This window comes from Ranitomeya imitator, chromosome 1, assembly GCF_032444005.1.
Source record: "Ranitomeya imitator isolate aRanImi1 chromosome 1, aRanImi1.pri, whole genome shotgun sequence".
In the NCBI taxonomy this organism is placed as follows: domain Eukaryota; kingdom Metazoa; phylum Chordata; class Amphibia; order Anura; family Dendrobatidae; genus Ranitomeya; species Ranitomeya imitator.
In genome coordinates, this window is record NC_091282.1 from 533,314,845 (window position 1) to 533,335,909 (window position 21,065).

General features: G+C 46.3%; 1 protein-coding gene across 2 annotated transcripts in view; it reads right to left on the reverse strand.

Moving 5' to 3' along the window:
- MELK (maternal embryonic leucine zipper kinase) overlaps positions 1-21,065 on the reverse strand; it is a 68,693-nt gene that overhangs the window by 39,504 nt on the left and 8,124 nt on the right. Inside the window, exon 1 of one of the 2 annotated variants that reach the window (XM_069767526.1) lies at positions 20,593-20,695. The exons of the other annotated variant lie outside the window; for it this stretch is intronic. The gene's annotated coding sequence lies outside the window, so the exon portion shown is untranslated. Of the gene's footprint in view, positions 1-20,592; positions 20,696-21,065 lie in introns of those variants that run through there. 2 annotated transcript variants of the gene reach the window in all.

Genomic DNA, 21,065 nt, shown 5'->3' on the forward strand with positions numbered 1-21,065 from the left:
GACCGCCCAGGTGAGTATAATCTAACTTCTTTTTCTCATCTTTTAGGATACATCGGGGGCTTATCTACAGCATTCCAGAATGCTGTACATAAGCCCCTGATGCCGGTGGGCTTAGCTCACCCTCGATTTTGGGGGTGACAGGTTCCCTTTAATAAAACAACACTTTAGCAACCATTTAATCCACGTGGAGTAATGACCAGAGCATTTCACGTGCATGCTTTCTTGCAAAGGATGCCATGTATAGCAACTTACCCTTCCCTTCTGAGCTTTGCACTGGGCCTCAAAAGTAGTTTTTGACCACATATGGTATCAGCGTATGCAGCGCCCCATGGTCCTGGTTGTTGCAGCAATGTCATTTTCTTCTAGGGGAGAGTGATGTTACGTTTGGAGGCAAAGAAGGACAACTGCATCCAGGTGTCACAAACATGCAACACATTTCACACTCCAGGCCTCCAGGGGGAGCTCTGCTCCTATTTATTAGGTCACTCCCCACAGAGAGACATGACATCTATAACATCTGTGAGGACCTTATGTGAAGCCATAGGCAGTAAGGGACTACAACACTAGAGGAAGGCTACTCATTTCCACCTGGACAAGGGGACTCTGCACTTGCTTCCAAACGGCTGGAATCTGCCTGCCCTGTGATCTGGTGCTCTAGACTGTGGATGCTGAAGTCTTCAGTAAAGGTAAGACTGCAACCTTGTGTCCTCGTTCTTCACTGCGCCTCTCATCATCCACCATCTACACACTGGGAAGCCCTGTGACCCACACCACATCTGTGGGAAGGTATACCATCTAGCTGCCATAACATCACCCCAGCGGACCCCTTAAAGCAGCGTCGGTCACCCTGACCGAATACCACAGGTGGCGTCAAGAATATTTCCCCTTAAAAGACCTTTCCCTTTTACACGGACGTTCCAGGACCATGGACCGGGTCAGCCACCATGACATCCCCCTGTGAACTGAAGGACCCGGTACCGAGTACCCCGCTGCCCTGACAGGGCAATCCACGTACTCAGGAGAAATTGCATAAAATTGTACTGTTTGTTTAGTCCAATTACCCCTCTGGAAAAGTGTGTAAGTGTGTGTATCACCCCCTGTGTAGGGCAGTGGGGTACTCTGTACCGGGTCCTTCATTTCTTTGCGGGGATGTCACAGTGGCTGTTCCGGTCCATGGCCCTAGGGAACTTCCATTAATATTTGGGAAAGGTCTTTAAAAGGGATAGTGTTCGTGACGCCACCTGTGGTACTCGGTCAAGGTGACCGACGCTGCTTAGGGGTCTGCTGGGGTGATGTTATGGCAGCTAGATGGTATACCTTCCCACAGGTGAAGTGCATCCCCAGAGCTTCCCAGAGTGTAGAAGGAGAATGGTGGGTGTTGTAAGGCGCAGTGAATAACAAGGATAGAAGGTTGCAGTCTCTTTACCTTTACTGAAGGCTTCAGCATCCACAGTCCAGGGTAGGGACCACAGGGTATTCAGAGTCCAGCCGATCTGAAGGCAACTCCAGAGTCCCCTTATCCAGGTGGAAATCAGTAGCCTTCCTCTAGCGCAGTGGTCCCCAGCCTTTCTGACCTTGAGAGCCACATTCAGCTTAGAGAGAGGGTCGCGAGCCACAATCAGCACCCACCCCCTTCAAAGTAGTGTTAACCAAAGCCCCCAGTAGAGGTATAATGATAACCAAAGCTTTTCTACAGAAATCACTCCAGGGCAGTACACTGATATCCAGGGGTTCCCACAATACACCCATTCAGTATTCTCCCAACACACTGTCACATTCAGCTTTGAGCACCTCTTCTAACAGGTAGTACAAACCTCCAGCACACCATACCTAAAACATCTCTAAACCGCTAAGACCAGTAAATTTGCATCTAGATCTGCAATTCTGTGCAGGGCTACTCACAAAAGTCACCATTTTGAGATGTGGTCTTCATACCGGTTTGCTAGACCTGGACCTAATGCATCAAGCTGGCAGACAGTCGCGAGCCACATGTGGCTCCCGAGCTACAGGTTGGGGAGCCCTGCTCTAGCGCCTGAATGTTGTAGTACCTCCCTGCTGAGCTTCTTGGTGAGGTCCTCACAACTGATGCTGGTGTTCTCGATGTTATGTCTCTTTCGCTCTCTGTCCCCCAGATGGTATGGATAGGACAAACCCGTATGACTGATGGCCTGAGGCTTTTTACAGGGACCCTAGAGACGCCCCAACCCCCACAAGTTGCCACTGTGCCTCCTGGATGTAAGGTCGGGCAGCTAACGTGGAATTAACTGTCCTGCCAGTCTCTGAAGTAAAGCATAGAGATCCTTACTCCCTCGGTGTTCTGGCTACCGGCTTCTGCGCTTCAGAGGGAGGCAGCCTGTTGCAGGGCAGAACTCCCTCTGGATTCCTCTCCTTGTGCTATGACATAGTTTCTCACTCTCAGCAACGCAATTCTCTTAGTGTCCTTTCTTATGATGCTGCCGCACATCGGGGCAGGCGCAGCTCCGTAACCCTCCACCTAGGATCCCACCCATCAGGGACCTCTCTGTCTGCAGCTGTTTGATGTTCCTCCTTCCCCTGTCTGCCTGACAGGTGCTGCCTGGGTGAAGCCCAGTCAGATTCTGTCTGGGTCAATGCCCAGTCAGCTTCTGCCCAACTTCCTATCCAGACCACCAGTTTTACCCAACTGTGAAGAGTGCCCTACTAGATAGGAGCATAGCTCCCCCTGGTGGACTGGAGTGTGAAGTGTGTTGTGTGGTTTGTGATACCTGGTAAGGTGATCTCCTTTATTGCCAGACGTAACATCACTCCTCCTGGTGGAAGAATGACATTACTGCAACGACCAGGACTCTGGGGCGCTGCATGTGTGTGTTTTACATAGGCCACTGGCCGAATGATTAGCTGCAGCGACTTCGATGTGATATCACGACAAAGCAATGAAGACAGGGGCAGCAGCAAAGACACTGGATGCTAGGAGGGTGAAGCAGAGGTGGCTTTTTTTTTTTTTTAGCAAGTTCATATTAGATAGAAGAAAAAAAATATTTTTTGTCTTTTAGATGGGGCAACCTGTTCAACCCTATTGAAGTGTTGTGGAAGGACTTGAAGGGAGCAGTTCATGGAAGAAAAGCCACCAAAATAACTGAGCAAGCTGTTTTATAAATAGGAATGGGCGAAAATTCCTCCAAGCCGACGTGCAGGAATAATGAATTGCTAGAAACCAGTAGATGCAATTATTGCTGAACAAGGGGTGGGATGGGGGTGGGTCAGACCAGAAGCTGAAAGCAGAGCTTCACATACTTTTACCATTTGCAGACATTTGATTTGGGATAATTTCCCCTCAAAATTTTTTTTTTACAAAGTCTAAATATTCACAACTTTGAATTGTTTCACTATTTTATGACTTGAGCTAAAATCTGATTTATTTATAGGTGACATTTTTACAGAAATATGGAAGATTGTGAGGGGTTCACAAACTGTCAAGCGCTAATGTACCGTAGGTGTAACTTACGGTAAGCATTTTTTTTTTTTTTTTTTTTTTTTTCAATAACTACACAACCTGTCTTTGTGACAAATACAATTATAGTAAATTTGGCAATCATTTTGCCTTCTACATTATTTTTTGTATAATGTTCAATGTTTTGGGAGTTTACATTTTATTTGATTCTAGTTCCTCCATAGTTTGACATCCCTGATCTACAACCTCAAATACAGTAAAAAAAAAAAAAAAAAAAAAAAAAAAAAAATTAAAAAAAAAACCTACGGACTGATATCAAGGTTGGCCCACAACTATCAAAAAAAAGTCTACAATTGAGGAAGTTTTTCCTTGTATTCATTAAAAAAAAAAAAATAAAAAATAAAAAAAAATTGACATACTTTGTTCGTCAAACAACTCCAATTAATTGATCTTATTAAAAAAAATATAAGAATCAAATGGGACATACTGGAATATTAGATTTTATGTAAGAGCAATAAAAAGCATATGGCCCAATTTAAATATGTAATAAAGGATAAAAGAAGTGAATTAAATACAGTTAAAGTGTGATGCCAACAAAAGTGCCCCCCATAACAGCACAATACACTCACAGTGAATTCCTCCATAGTATCTTCTATGCACACGTTATGAAGACCCTACTGTAGCCACCTCAGCAAAGTAGGGTGACCTCCATATAGTATGATTCCCCAACAATAACTCCCACAGAGCCCTCTGCACAGTATAATGGGGGTTGTGTTGGCATTGCGGGGTGTGAACCACAGTTTGACGAGTGTTGGAGAGGATGATGCACCAGAACGCATTATGGGAAGAAGGCAAGATCGCGGAAGCATTGTGAGGACCTGGATGATATTCTGTTGGAAAACTTTTGGCCCTGGGATCCATGTTGCTGTCACCACTTTACTAAATGGATTAAGACCAAGTATAGCCTTATGGCTTTAGTATTCTCTAATAGCAGTATCATGTATCAGCATGGACATGCTCCTCACTTCATGCATACATTGCTCATGGTATTGAATTGGCCTCCAAGAATCAGCAGGATGCGCTGGAAAAACCTGTCTTGCCATCTTCAGGACTAATGCAGTCACACAGACCTGTAGTGTACAGGACATAGAATGTTAGAGTTGGAAGGCACGTCAAGGGTCAGTGTCCAACCCCCTGCTCTATACAGGCTCCATTAAACCATCTCCCACAGAGGTCTGTCCACACTCCGAAGACGTCCATTGAAGTAGAACTCAACACTAGAGATGAGCAAATATGTTCGGAATACGATCACCAAATCCAAATTTGCCATATTTGTGCAGAATTTATGTTTGACAATCGTGTCCGACCATGTTCGCTAATCTGTACTCCCATTGACTCAAATGACGTTCGGCGAATATTGCAAATACTTAAATCGTAATCCAAACATTGAAATATTTGATCATCTCTACTCATCACCTTTCATGGCAGCCTGTTCCACTCATTGTGCACCCTCACTGTCAAATACGTTTATCTAATATCTGATCTGCATCTTCTCCCTTTGAGTTTCATTCCATTGCATTGAGTATTTCCATGTGCAAATGAGAATAATGATCATCCCTCTACACTGACATCCCTTCAGATATTTGTAGACCGCTTTAACCCCTTTCTGACATTAGACGTACTATCCCGTCTAAGTGGCCAGGGCCCGCATGACCACCGACGGGATAGTACGTCATATGCGATCAGCCACGCTCACGGGAGGTTTGGGGGTGCGCGGCTGAGGGTCAGCTGATTATCACAGCTGACATTCGGCACTATATGCCAGGAGCAGTCACGATTGGCTCCCGACACATTAACCCCTGAACACTGCGATCAAACATGATCGCTGCGTTCCGGCAGCACAGGGAAGCATTGCACATGGAGAGGGCTCCCTGCGTGCTTCCCCAGGACAACGCGATGCATTTGCGTTGTTCTGAGTGTCTCCTTTCTCCTCCCTGCAGGCCCCGGATCCAAGATGGCCGCGGGGGGGGGGGGGGGGGTGGTGTCTTCCTGGTCAGGCAGGGAAAGCAGGTGCCGGCAAGCCTCCTGCACTGCCTGTCAGATCACTGATCTGACACAGTCAGCGATCTGACACTATACAGTGATGCCCCACCTTGGGACAAAGTTAAAAAAATTCCTAAAAGAATATATGTATTGTTCCAATAAATACATTTCTTTATGTAAATAAAATACACATATTTAGTATCACCGCGTCCGTAACAACCCGCCCTATAAAGCTGTCCCACTAGTTAACCCCCTTCAGTGAACACCATAAAAGGAAAAAAAAAAATAGGTATTAAGCTTACCGTTAATTATGTTTCCAGGAGTCCATCCTGACAGCACCCTGGAGGACGTCCTCCTCCCCTTGCTGGGACAGGAAACACACGAGTTTAAAAGGCCAAGTCCCACCCACAGTCCTCAGTGTTGTAACAAGAACCGCCTCAAGGAAATGCAGAAAAAAATCTTTGTTTAATGGTAGCAAACATATCACATTATAACCAGGAACATATTACATCATATGCTAGGAATAGGTTAGGCTACGTTCACACTAGCGTTGCGCCGCCCTGCGTCGGCGACGCAACGCCCGACGCATGGAAAAACGCGCGCAAACGCGCGCGTTTTGCGACGCGTGCGTCGTTTTTGACGAAAATCGGACGCACAGAAAATGCAACTTGTTGCGTTTTCGTGCGTCCGACGCCAGCGTCGGAAACGACGCACGTGGCGAAAAACGCCACCCAAAAACGCACGCGTCCCCTATGTTAAACATAGGGGCGCGTCGCCGCTGCTTCGCCGACGCAACAGCGGCGCAACGCTAATGTGAACGTAGCCTTACAAACATGCTAGAATACCATGCATCATATAATAATACAGGGAGGGAACTACCCGTGCTGTCAGGATGGACTCCTGGAAACATAATTAACGGTAAGCTTAATACCTATTTTCCAGGACGTCATCCTGACAGCACCCTGGAGAGTACCAAAGCACCTCCTCAGGGTGGGATAACCGCTTGGAGAACCTTTCTCCCGAATGCAGTATGCTGACCAGACAAAACGTCAAGTTTATAGGGTTTGCAAAAGGTATTGGCACTAGCCCATGTCGCGGCCTTACAAATCTGTTCTAGAGAGGCACCTGCCCTCTCTGCCCAAGAAGTAGCTATCCCTCTAGTCGAATGTACATGGAGACCCTCCGGAGGAGAGAGCCCTTCAGATTGATAGGCCTCAGAGATCACAGATGTGATCCACCGAGCAATAGAGGCCTTAGAGGCCTTTTTATCCCTATTTTTGCCCCCATACAAAATGAATAGGTTTGGGTCGATGCGCCAAGTGTTGGTGGCTGCCAGGTAGTCAAGAACTGCCTGCCTGACATCCAGAGAATGAAGGACTTTTTCTTTAGCATTAGCAGGGTTATTGCAGAAAGATGGTAACACAATCTCTTGATTTCTATTTTTAGATGTTCCTACTTTTGGAATAAAGGAGGGGTCGAGTTTAAGAATTATACAATCCTCTCTAATTTGAAGGTATGGGTCCCTAGTACACAGGGCCTGAATTTCCCCCACTCTTTTAGCCGTAGTCACTGCTACAAGAAACGCTGTTTTACGTGTAAGAATGGAAATGGGCATATTATCCACTGACGCATAGAGGTCTTTGCAGAGAAATCTGAGGACCAAGTTAAGGTCCCAAGAAGGAGACATATGTCTGATAGTGGGGCGCAACCTCTGGGTAGCTCTGATGAATCTAACTATCCACGGGTGTGACGCTAGGGGATAGTCGAGGAAAGAACTAAGTGCCGAGATCTGCACCTTCAATGTGCTTGGTTTAAGACCTTTGTCAAACCCAGCCTGCAAGAAATCTAAAATTCTGGGTAAGTCGGGAGTGCCTGCCGTAACCTCAGACCTGCCACCCTCCAGACAGAACCGTCTCCAAATTTTCAAGTAAATTGCTGACGTAACAGGCTTCCTACTAGACTTCATAGTAGATATTACTTGGCTTGATAGACCCTTGGCCTTCAAGATGGACCCTTCAGGATCCATGCCGAGAGATGAAGCTTCTCTGGGTTTGGGTGGAATACCGGACCCTGGTGGATTATATTCGCTCTGAGAGGGAGCTCTACTGGATTCTCGATTGCTAGCTCTAGTAGAAGGGAAAACTAACTCCTTCTTGGCCAGTATGGAACGATCAATATGACGAGAGCTCGATCCTCCTTGATCTTTCTGAGAACAGCCAGAACCAACGCCAGAGGGGGAAATGCATACGAGAGAGGTTCCGTCCAATCCTGGCTCAGAGCATCTATTCCTTCTGGAAGATCCCGCGGGTTCAGAGAGAAGAATTTTGAGACCTTCGAATTTCTCCTGCTTGCGAATAGGTCTATACAGGGGGTTCCCCAGCGAAGACATAAGTCCTGGAAGACGTCCTGGTTGAGTTCCCACTCTGTTGCAGACACCTCCCTTCTGCTGAGATAGTCCGCTATAACGTTCTGGGAGCCTTCTAGGTGAACCGCTGAAATAGAAAGGACCGATCTTTCTGCCCAACGAAATATCTTCTCTGTCAGTTCCTGAAGCGCATGGTGTTTCGCACCTCCTTGATGTTTCAGAAAAGAGACTGTTGTCACATTGTCGGACATTATCCTGACATGACGATTTTCCAGGATGTGTCGGTTCCTTCTCAAAGCTTCCCAGACCGCGTATAGTTCTTTGAAGTTGGAGGAGCTGTGGATGACGTCTTCCGGCCATCTCCCCTGAAGGATCCTGTCTTCTAGGTGAGCTCCCCAGCCCCAAGCGCTGGCATCTGTAGTAACTACTACGTATGGATCTGCGGACCATAATACTCCTTTTCTTAATTTCTCTGGCTTTGTCCACCAGAGGAGAGACCTTCTTACACAATGTGATAGGTGTAAAGTACTGTCCAGAGAAGACAGACTCCTGTCCCATCTGGAAAGAATCAATTTCTGTAGTGGTCTTGAATGGAACTGAGCCCATCTCACACGGAATACAGGCCGTCATCAGGCCGAGGACTCGCATGGCCGTCCTTGTCGTCACCCTGTGCTCCAGCAGGAGCCAAACCTGAGACTGCACTACAATCAGCTTGGACTCGGGTAAGAGGGATATTCTGTTCCTTGAATCCAGACGTACTCCCAGAAACGTCTTCATGCACTCTGGAGTCAAATCGGATTTCCGCCAATTTATGACCCAACCAAGTTCTTCCATCACTGAAATAGTTCGGTTCCTGTGGTCTGATAGAATTTCTGGCGTTCTTGCCACCAGGAGAAAGTCGTCGAGATAAGGGATTATTCTGATCCCTTGATTTCTTAGGAAAGCGATAATCTCCGACACCAGTTTTGTGAAGATACGAGGTGCTGAGGCAAGACCAAATGGAAGGCACTGAAACTGGAAGTGACAGGTCCCGGACGGCAGGACTACCGCAAACCTCAGAAGCCTCTGAGAAGAAGGGTGGACGGGAACCTGATAATAGGCACTCTTTAGATCTAGAGTGCACATCACGGCATTCTGATCTATTAGGAGTATTGCCGAACGGATGGATTCCATACGAAACCTCTTGTACCTGACCCAGGCATTTAGAGGTTTCAGATTTATTATAGTGCGAGATTCGCCGGACGGTTTCATTATGGAAAAAAGGGAGGAGTAATGACCCAAGCCTATTTCCGGAGATGGTACCGGAACTATGACCTCTGAGGAGAGCATTTCCATCAGGTCTGTCAACATGGGAGAGTCTCGCGGTACTACCGTAGGACTGATGAATCTGTCTGGTGGGGGGGGGGGGGGGGGGGGGAGTAGAGCTCTATACTGTAACCTTCTGAGATGGTCCGAAGGACCCACTGATTTTGAGTGATCCGAGCCCAATTGTGCGAAAATTGGTGGAGTCGACCCCCTATGAGACTGGCGTCATTGCGATTTAGATTTTGAGGAAGGGCTGAAGAAGAAACCTCTGTTTCTATTGCCCTGGCTACCGGAGCCCCTATAAGATCCTCTACTGGATCTGCCTCCTCGAAACTCAGACTGCCTTCTGAAGGGGAATCCTCTCCGAAAGGACTGGGGCTTCTTAGATTTCTCCTCTGGAAACCCCTTCTTTTTGTCGGAGGCTGACTCCAAAATGGTATCCAGGGAGGGTCCAAAAACCCTTTCACCTGAGAAGGGAATTGAACAAAGTTTAGATTTGGAAGCATTATCCCCCGACCAGGACCTTAGCCAGACCGCCCTCCTAGCCGCGTTAGATAAGGAACTGCATCTGGCCGAAAACCTGACTGACTCAGCAGTCATATCAGACAGATAAGCAGTGGCAGATTTCATCATAGGGAGGGAATTTATGATTTCAGATCTCGGGGTCTTATTGGATAGGTGTTCCTCCAATTGACCCATCCATAGATACATAGACCGAGCCACCGAAGTAGCCGCTATATTTGTTTTTATTAGAGCCGCAGAAGATTCCCAGGCTCTTTTTAACAATATGTCGGCTTTCCTATCCATAGGATCACGCAAGTTTGATGAGTCCTCAAAAGGTATGGCCGTTTTCTTGGCCACCTTTGCCACAGGAACGTCAATTTTGGGAACTTCGTCCCATAGTTTTATGTCCTCCGGCTCATAAGGTAGACGAGCCTTAAAGTCCTTGGATAACACCAGCCGGCGTTCTGCCTCTTTCCATTCTTCCAGAATCATGGCCTTAATGTGCTCGCTAACCGGAAATACTGTCTGCTGACGTGACATAAGTCCACCAAACATCAAGTCCTGCCTGGTTTGTGGTTTAGATGTCTCCTCTATTTGCATAGTGCATCGCACCGCCTGCACCAGATCATTTGTGTCTTCTGCCTGGAAGAGGTATTTTCTTTGGTAATCCTGGCTTCCTGACGGAAGCTCTCCCTCTTCCTCTGAGACGAAGTCCTCTGAGTTAGACTTGTCCTCAGAAGTAACCTCCTGTTCTCTTAAGTCCTGCTCCCGTCTGGCCCGCTTACGGGTGGGGATAGGACTGGATTTCTGCACCATGGTAGACAAAGAAGCTTGTACTTCTTCACGTATAAGGGATCTCATCTCAGCCAGCAATGTGGGTTGTTCGTCCCTTACGACCTTAGCTGTGCAGTCCCCACATAAAGATTTCCCATGGGATTCCGGGAGCTTCATATTACAAAGGGGACATCTAACAGATTTCCCAGATGCCTTGCCGGATTTCTTAATCTGAACAGGAGGACCCGCGGGGTTTCCCTTATCCTTAAATGACATAAGAAGGGATAAGCACTGGGGTGAGCCTGCTTCTGCATATAGATAGGGGAACTTGCGCCATGCGCACTTACCCCCTCCTCGGTTGGAGTACTTGCTTCCATGATGAGGGTAGCAGGTCCCCGCAGCTCTCAGCGCCAGATCAGGAGCGCTTCTGCCGCTGTGCGATTCACTGCACGCTTTCCCCCGCGCATACAGCGTTACCGGAAGTAGCGGTAACGAAATGCCGACGGACCGGAAGTGACGCGTTCTGACGACTTCCTGCCGGGAGACGCCGTTCTGGATACCACGCTGCCCAGGATGGCCGCGCACCGCGTGGATAGCGTCCGCAGCCGAGAGCCTCCCACCGGGAGGAGCGGCTGCCACCAGGAGCTTCGTCCACTCCTGGTCTTTGGAGCAGAGGGACCCCCCACCGGAGCGTTTCTGCCCTGAGCCTCTTGACAGGGGGAAGGGTATTGGCAAGCCGCACGATCCCCCTGAGCTCCGGTAAGTCCTGCGCAGCTTCTCACTCGTGCGTCCCTTCCTTGCAGGGACAGGAAAAACACTGAGGACTGTGGGTGGGACTTGGCCTTTTAAACTCGTGTGTTTCCTGTCCCAGCAAGGGGAGGAGGACGTCCTCCAGGGTGCTGTCAGGATGACGTCCTGGAAATAAAAATAAATAAATAAATAGCTATCACACTGCAGAACAAAAAAAAAAAAAAAAAATTAAATACGCAATCACAAAGACAGCTATAAATAAACATGGTACCGCTGAAAATGTCATCTTGTCCCGCAAAAAAAAAAAAGGAGCCACCATACAGAGTCCTCAGCGAAAAAATAAAAAGTTACAGCCCTCCGAGTAAAGCGATGCAAAAATAATTTTTCTATAAAATAGTTTTCATTGTTTAAAAGCGCCAAAACACACACATATACACATACCAAAGTGTACACCACACATCTAGATGATCAAAATGGGGACAAAAACTGAACTCTAATTATAGGCCAGTAAGCTTAACCTCTACTGTGGGTAAAATCCTGGAGGGCATTCTAAGGCAGAGGTGTCACACTGCAATCATCAAGGGCTGCAAACAGGTCATGTTTTCAGGATTTCCTTGTACTGCACAGGTGATAATTTAATCACCTACACACATAATGATTACAGCACCTTGTGCAAAGCTAAGGAAATCTTGAAAACACGCATGGTTTGCGGCCCTCGAGGAATGCAGTTTGACACCCCTGTTCTAAGGGATGCTATGCTGTAGTATCTGAAGAGGAATAACCTCACGACCCAATATCAGCATGGGTTTACTAGGGACCGTTCATGTCAGACTAATCTGATCAGCTTCTATGAAGAGGTAAGTTCCGGACTGGACCAAGGGAACCCAGTGGACGTAGTGTATATGGACTATTCAAAAGCTTTTGATACGGTGCCACACAAAAGGTTGATACATAAAATGAGAATAATGGGGATAGGGGAAAATATGTGTAAGTGGGTCGAGAGCTGGCTCAGGGATAGGAAACAAAGGGTGGTTATTAATGGAGCACACTCGGACTGGGAAGCGGTTAGCAGTGGGGTACCACAGGGGTCAGTATTGGGCCCTCTGCTTTTTAACATATTTATTAATGACCTTGTAGGGGCATTCAGAGTAGAATTTCAGTATTTGCAGATGACACTAAACTCTGCAGGGTAATCAATACAGAGGAGGACAATTTTATATTACAGGATGATTTATGTAAACTAGAAGCTTGGGCTGATAAATTGCAAATGAGCTTTAATGGGGATAAATGTAAGGTCATGCACTTGGGTAGAAGTAATAAGATGTATAATTATGTGCTTAAATTCTAAAACTCGGGGCAAAACCGTCAATGAAAAAGACCTAAGTGTATGGGTGGATGACAAACTCATATTCAGGGGCCAGTGTCAGGCAGCTGCTACAAAGGCAAATAAAATAGTGGGATGCATTAAAAGAGGCATAGATGCTCATGAGGAGAACATAATTTTACCTCTATACAAGTCACTAGTTCGACCACACTTAGAATACTGTGCACAGTTCTGGTCTCCGGTGTATAAGAAAGACATAGCTGAACTGGAGCAGGTGCAGAGAAGAGCGACCAAGGTTATTAGAGGACTGGGGGTCTGCAATACCAAGATAGGTTATTACACTTGGGGCTATTTAGTTTGGAAAAACGAAGACTAAGGGGTGATCTTATGTTAATGTATAAATATACGAGGGGACAGTACAAAGACCTTTCTGATGATCTTTTTAATCATAGACCTAAGAAGGGGGCATCCTCTACGTCTGGAGGAAAGAAGGTTTAGGCATAATAACAGACGCGGGTTCTTTACTGTAAGAGCAGTGAGACTATGGAACTCTCTGCCGTATGATGTTGTAATGAGTGATTCATTAATTAAATTTAAGAGGGGACTGGATACCTTTCTGGAAAAGTATAATGTTACAGGGTATATATACTAGATTCCTTGATAGGGCGTTTATCCAGCGAACTAGTCTGATTGCCGTATGTGGAGTCGGGAAGGAATTTTTTTCCCCAATGTGGAGCTTACTCTTTGCCACATGGTTTTTTTTTTGCCTTCCTTTGGATCAACATGTTAGGGCATGTTAGGTTAGGCTATGGGTTGAACTAGAGGGACTTAAAGTCTTCCTTCAACCTTAATAACTATGTTACCATGTTAGACAAGTTCCTTTTGTGGTCTACTTTTCAAAATGTAGTCACTTGTGGGGTTTTCCACCGTTTAGGCACATCAGGGGCTCTCCAAACCAGACATGGTGTCCGATTTCAATTAAAAATAAGCTGGAATTGATAAGTCAAATGGCGCTCCTTCCCTTCCGAGCTCTGCCATGTGCCCAAACCGTGGTTTACCCCCACATATGGGGTATTGGTATACTCAGGACAAATTGTACAGCAACTTTTGGGGTTCAATTTCTCCTGTTACCCTTAGTAAAATATAACAAATTGGATCTGAAGTAATTTTTATTTTTTTGTTTTTTTTTGGGGTGGGGGGCGCGCACGCACGCACGCACGCACGCACGCACGCATGCCACAGTATTAGGGATATTAGTACAGAGTTGACCACTTTTTGCTTCATTTTTTTCCCGCTAATTTCTTTCTGTAAAACCTAGGAGTATCTTCTAGTCCAAAAAAAAAAAAAATAAAATAATTGTACTTCCAATTTTTCCTTCTTTTCAGGATTGCAACAGATTGTGAAGAGAGTTTCATTTAGCAAAATCTCCCTGCCTTCCAGGACATTTCTGTCCTCTAGAACATCCAGACATTGGCACTTTCCTACCCTATTTGACTCCATTAAAATCTGCCTTCTGAAGTCCAGCTTTAACCCCTCAACTACAATCGAGCATACATTTACGCCGATGTCCGACACCCTCGCTTTGATGCCGGCTCCGGCGTTGAGCCAACATCTTCCCTGATACATGTCAGCCGTTTTGAACAGCCGAAATATGCTGCTAACAGCCAGGGGAGGAATCATGATCCACCTGTGGCTATTAACCCGTTAAATGCCACTGTCAAATGCAGACAGCGGCATTTTTATCATGCATTTCCGGCAATCGTGCCGGAAATCTGCCCACCGGGGGACCCCCCCCCCCCCCTCCTCTGTGGAGGAGCTACAGAGGGAAGGAGTAAAGGAGAGAAGAGGGGCTCAGAGGGGAACTGCGATCAGGCACTCTCAGAGCCAGAGAGCAGTAGCCGGGTACCTGGAGCCCAAGGCTTTTGTGGGACTCTAAGGGCCCCTTTCCACTTGTGAGAAAAACGGACGAGTGCAATCCGATAAAAAAAAAAAAAAAAAAAAAAAACAAATCGCAGCATGCTGCGTATTGCTGAGATTCTCGGACGAGACTCGCCAATGCAAGTCAATGGGTGCGAGAAAAAAAACGCACAGCACTCGCACCATGCGAGTGCTGTCCGATTTTTACACACCCGTGTCCTTAGAAAAGCCGGCAATTCAGCGCAGAGTACAGTAAAATCACTGACAGGTTAGATGAGAGTAGATATATACACATATATATATATGTATATATACCTATTCTGTCAGGGAGACACCTATATTTATATTTAATGCAGCGCGAGACAGCTTTAAAGCTGGTAATTCAATTACCGGCTTTTGCTTTCTCCTTCCTAAACCCGACATGATATGAGACATGATTACATACAGTAAACCATCTCATATCACCATTTTTTTGCATATTCCACACTACTAATGTCAGTAGTGTGTCTATGCAAAATTTGGCCGTTCTAGCTATTATATTTAAGGGTTAAATGGCGGAAAAAATTGGCGTGGGCTCCCGCGCAATTTTCTCCGCCAGAGTAGTAAAGCCAGTGACTGAGGGCAGATATTAATAGCCTGGAGAGGGTCCACGGTAATTGGCCCCCCTGCTAAAAACACCTGCCCCCAGCCACCCCAGAACAGGCACATCTGGAAGATGCGCCTATTCTGGCACTTGGCCACTCTCTTCCCATTCCCGTGTAGCGGTGGGATATGGGGTAATGAAGGGTTAATGCCACCTTGCTATTGTAAGGTGACATTAAGCCAAATTAATAATGGAGAGGCGTCAATTATGACACCTATCCATTATTAATCCAATTGTAGTAAAGGGTTAAATAAAACACAAACACATTATTTAAAATTATTTTAATGAAATAAAAACAATGGTTGTTGGAGTATTTTATTCTACTCTCAATCCAGTCACTGAAGACCCTCGTTCTGTAAGTAAAAAAACATAATAAACCAACAATATCCTTACCCTCCGCAGATCTGTAACGTCCAACGATGTAAATCCATCTGAAGGGGTTAAAATATTTTGCAGCCACGAGCTTTGCTAATGCAATGATGCTCATGGCTGCAAAAACCCCAGAAAATGAAGGTAAAGTAGGTCAATGACCTATATTTAGCTTCATTTGCGGTGAGGCGCCCTCTGCTGGCTGTTCCTAGATCGTGGGAACTTTCCTAGAAAGCCTGGGAGCTTTCAAGGAAAGCTCCCACGATCTATGAACAGCCAGCAGTGGGCGCCTCACCGCAAATGAAGCTAAATATAGATCATTGACCCATATTTAGCTTAATTCCCTGGGGTTTTGCAGCGAGGAGGAGGAGGAGGAGGAGCAGCCTGCATTAGCGGAACTCCTTGCTGCAAAATGTTTTAACCCCTTCAGAAGGATTTACATCGTTGGACTTTACAGATCTGCGGAAGGTAAGTATATTGTTGGTTTATTTTATTTTTTTTGTCACAGAACGAGGGTCTTCACTGAGTGGATTGGGCGTTAAATAAAATATTACAACAACCTTTGTTTTTATTTCATTAAAATAATTTTTAATAATGTGTTTGTGTATTTTTTTAACCCTTTACTAGTATTGGATTAATAATGGATAGGTGTCATAATTGACGCCTCTCCATTATTAATTAGGCTTAATGTCACCTTACAATAGCAAGGTGGCATTAACCCTTCATTACCCCATATCCCACCGCTACACGGGAATGGGAAGAGAGTGGCCAAGTGCCAGAATAGGCGCATCTTCCAGATGTGCCTTTTCTGGGGTGGCTGGGGGCAGGTGTTTTTAGCCGGGGGGGGGGGGGGCAATAACCGTGGACCCTCTCCAGGCTATTAATATCTGCCCTCAGTCACTGGCTTTACTACTCTGGCGGAGAAAATTGCGCGGGAGCCCACGCCAATTTTTTCCGCCATTTAACCCTTAAATATAATAGCTAGAACGGCCAAATTTTGCATAGACACACTACTAACATTAGTAGTGTGGAATATGCAAAAAAAAAATGGTGATATGAGATGGTTTACTGTATGTAAACCAGGTCTCATATCATGTCGGGTTTAGGAAGGAGAAAGCAAAAGCCGGTAATTGAATTACCAGCTTTAAAGCTGTATAGCGCTGCAATATATATATATATATATATATATATATATATATATATATATATATATATATATATATATATATATATATATATATATGTCTCCCTGACATATATACCTATTCTATGTGTATATATCTACTCTAATCTAACCTGTCACTGTGATTTTGCTGTACTCTGCGCTGAATTACCGGCTTTTCTAAGGACACGGGTGCGTGAAAATCGGACAGCAATACGGATGTCATACGGATGTTGCGATAAAAAAAAAAAAAAATTGCATGACACTCGCAGACGTTACATCAGTTTTTTCAGTCCGTAAATCGGACCGCTTTTTTCTCACACTAGTGGAAAGGGGCCCTAAGAGAGCAGAACAGAAGGGCTAAGATCTTTATGTGATTGGCCCACACCACACCTGAGACGCAGCAGCATCTGAAGAGCCCAGGGCATGATAGAGTCCCTGTAAAACGTCTCAAGCTGCCCATCATGCACGTAATTGTCCCAGGACAGGAGGGAGGATTCCTTGACAGCAAGCTACAAGCAGCAGGGACCTCGCTATCTTAGCGCAAGTAAGAAAGGCTTACGGACCTCTCCTGAGAGAGAGTGATCACCTTTGCCTCCAAGCCGGCCAAACCTCATCACCACCTGTGCCTGGTACCCTGGACTGTGGCCTGCTCACAGTAAACCAGGTAAAGACTTTACAACTTGTGTCCTCCACTTATTCGATAGCATACAACATCCTTGCCACACACCTTGGGAGCACTGGGGACCCCGCTTCACCTGTGGGAAGCATCACCATCCAGCCGCCATACCATCACCCCAGAGGACCCCTTTAAGCGGCATCGGTTCCTACTGACCGAGAACCACAGGTGGCGTCACAAACAATAGACTTTATACCATATTCCCTTTAAAGACCTAGTCCCTTTGCCTGGGCGCCCAGGGCCACGGACCGGGTCGCAGCCACTGTGACATCCTTTTTAAGAGCGACCGGACCCAGTACCCCACGACCCAGGCGCGCGACTCAACTTGGCGTCACGAACAGGATGGACCGACCCATTGAAATGGGTCCTGTGCGACATGGATTATAATGGACTGTAAAATTGTAATATGGCCGCCATTGCCGTACCACGAGGTGGATAAAGGAGGAAGATGATGTGTTGCCATGGGTGGAGTTCAAGAACCAGTGCAAAAGCTGGATCCACCCCCTCCAGAGCCACCAAAACATATCCGTCACCAGGACGGATCTGCCCCTGGAGATGGCCGGCGGGAAAGAAGAGCAGGGCTGCGCTTAGTAACCCGATGTTTACCCTGGTTACCAGCGTAAAAGTAAAAAACAAACAAACACTACATACTTACCTTCCGCTGTCTGTCCTCGGCGCTCTGCTTCCTGCACTGGCTGTGCGCACCGGCCAGCCAGAAAGCACAGCGGTGACGTCACCGCTCTGCTTTCCGGCCGCTGTGCTTCACAGCCAGTGCAGGAAGCAGAGCGCCGAGGACAGACAGCGGAAGGTAAGTATGTAGTGTTGGTTTGTTTTTTACTTTTACGCTGGTAACCAGGGTAAACATCGGGTTACTAAGCGTGGCCCTGCGCTTATTAACCCGATGTTTACCCTTTGTTACCGACATCGTTGGTCGCTGAAGAGCTGTGTGACAGCTCTCCAGCGATCGACATTGTTGTCGATATCGCTGCAGCGTCGCTGAGTGTGAAGGTACCTTTACAGTTAAAGAGACAAGAGGGGTGGTAATGGACAATGATTACCTGAGAACGGTTCCTGTAAATAGTTGGCACCCTGGTTTGACCCACGTTGCCGGCGTGGGTAGGGCCTTGTTTCTTTACAGCAGAACTGTATGGTGTATTGGAGGCCAGCACTGGTCAATACGCCTTATTGTTATTCAAATGTTTGCACTTTTTCCTGTGTCCACTTATGTTAATGTTATGCAACGTTCAAGAACCATACCTCCCATAAAGGGATGATTAAGTTAGTTTTAACCTGTTGAAATGCATTTCCAAAAAATTGTCTTTAACCTGTTTGTGTTTTCTTTGCCCAGTCCGGGTGTACTGGTGTGGTACAGAGAACTACACGGCACAGGTGGGCGACTCACTTAAAGCATCAAAGGACCTAGGGAGCAGGGAGGGGGAGGGCCTCCAAATCCACATGGCTAGGTGGATCTTGAAATACTTTCAGGCTGCCCAGACCTCCATGATCACCTGTCACCAGTACCCGGGGGCTGCACCTGCAATTAAAGGGACACTGTCACCTGAATTTGGAGGGAACAATCTTCAGCCATGGAGGCGGGGTTTGGGGGTTTTTGATTCACCCTTTCCTTACCCGCTGGCTGCAATATTGGATTGAAGTTCATTCTCTGTCCTCCGTAGTACATGCCTGCACAAGGTGCAATCTTGCCTTGCCCAGGCGTCTACTATGGAGGACAGAGAATGAACTTCAATCCAATACTGCAGCCAGCGGGTAAGGAAAGAGTGAATCAAAAACCCCAAAACCCCGCCTCCATGGCTGAAGATTGTTCCCTCCAAATTCAGGTGACAGTGTCCCTTTAAAAGGTAAAGAAACTACAGTCCTTGTGTCCTCCAATCATTTCCTGCACCCCAACATCCACCATCCCTCATAAACTGATCTGGTAGCCCTGGGGTCCCGCTCCACCTGTGTGAAGCCGAACCATCTCAGCTGCAACACCATCGGCCCCAGTGGTCCCCTTAAGCAGCATCGGCCATCTATAGCTGAACACCACAGGTGGCGTCACGTGAAATCCCCTACAAACATTCCCTCATTACTTTTATTGCATGCCCAGGGCCACGGACTGGGTTACTGCTGCCATGACAGAATCGTCCAACCCGGTTCCGAGTACCCCACGGCCCTAGCGGGTGTTGCACTAGTGTCCCATGGAGACTATTGAAGAATGCCAAAAGTAAAAAATAAAAGGATTAATCTGATCGTTAAATAGCATTACCAAGGAAGAAAAAAAAAGAAAAAAAAAGCCAGAATTACGCTTTTCTGGTCGCTGCAACATTAAAATGCAATAACGGGCGATCAAAAGATCGTATCTGCACCAAAATTGTATCAATAAAATTGTCAGCTCGGAGTGAAAAAAATAAGCCCGCACACCCCAGATCACGAAAAATGGAGACATTACGGGTATCAGAATATGGCACAATTTTAACAAAGTTTGGAATCACAGATAAAAAAATAAAAAAAAGAACCTAGACATGTTTGGTGTCTATGAACCCGCAATGACCTGGATAAACATAATGGCCGCTTAATTTTAGCATTTAGTGAACATAGTAAAAATTGCACTTTTTTGGCAATTTCATTACACTTGGAATTTGTTTCCCCGTGATTGGTTTTACCATGTTGTGTACTCAATGATGTCGTTCAAAAGTGAAACTCGTTCCGCAAAGAATAAGCCCTCACATTGCCATATTGACAAAAATAAATAAATAAAATTATGGCTCTGGGAAGAAGGGGAGCAAAAAAAAAAAAAAACAAAAGTGTTAAGAATACCTCTGGTCGCTAAGGGGTTAAAGTCCGAGTCCTCACTTAGTCCCACTGCAGTCAAGGAAAGCAAGACAATGTAAATAAGGACATTATTATAAATTTAGCAACAGTTTCAATAATATTCCAAAAATAAAAAACAACAAATAGTGTCAAACGACCAGAGTACACTGAACATCATAAAACCATATTCATAGAAGGTGAAGGATAAAAGAATGATCAGCTTTCAGAAATTATAGTGTAGAAAACAAACATGCGCCTCACTCCTCCCTGTGGGGTCCGGCTTGGAGACCCTGCCACTTCCTGCAGGTGCCGGTCATTGCCCACAGCACTGATCACAGAGGCGCTGCAGCCAATCACTGACCGCAGCGTCCACCGGGAGAGGGTCACTGGGCTCACGGAATGGGAGGTCAGCACTACGGAAATATATACATATATATAGCCAGCAACCCACCAAACTGCTCACATATCAGGAGCTAGAACATTGCACCGCGGCCCCTGCTCGGATCAGTAACCAACCTGTCACTCGCTGCTTCTCACAGCCGATCCCCCACCGGCCGCTGACACGCAGAGCTTCACGATTACGTCTACGGGAATCAACATTTAAATTTACCGGGGAACAAAGACAACTTCCGGCTGCAGAGCAGTAACCAATGGAATCAAACCTCTGGAATCAAGCGCCGTGCATGCCGGGAGGGAGGTCATGTGGGAGTATGACGGCGCCGAGCGCCATGATGGTGGAGGAGTAGTAGCTAGCATGTTCTGATTTCGTGTATTATTTATTTTACAATGAGCCAATGTAGCATGTACCGTGGCGCTTTACTGCTCGGTGCTATAAGCATGGCTTTTGTTATTGAGTTATGTGTGCTGTTCATTATAGTGATTTGCTGAGTATTGGGAGCTTATTGGTTTCCTTACATGGTACACCTGTCACATCTGCCCGCACAACGGTGCATGCCTGCCATCTGATATGCCACCCCAACAGTGCATGC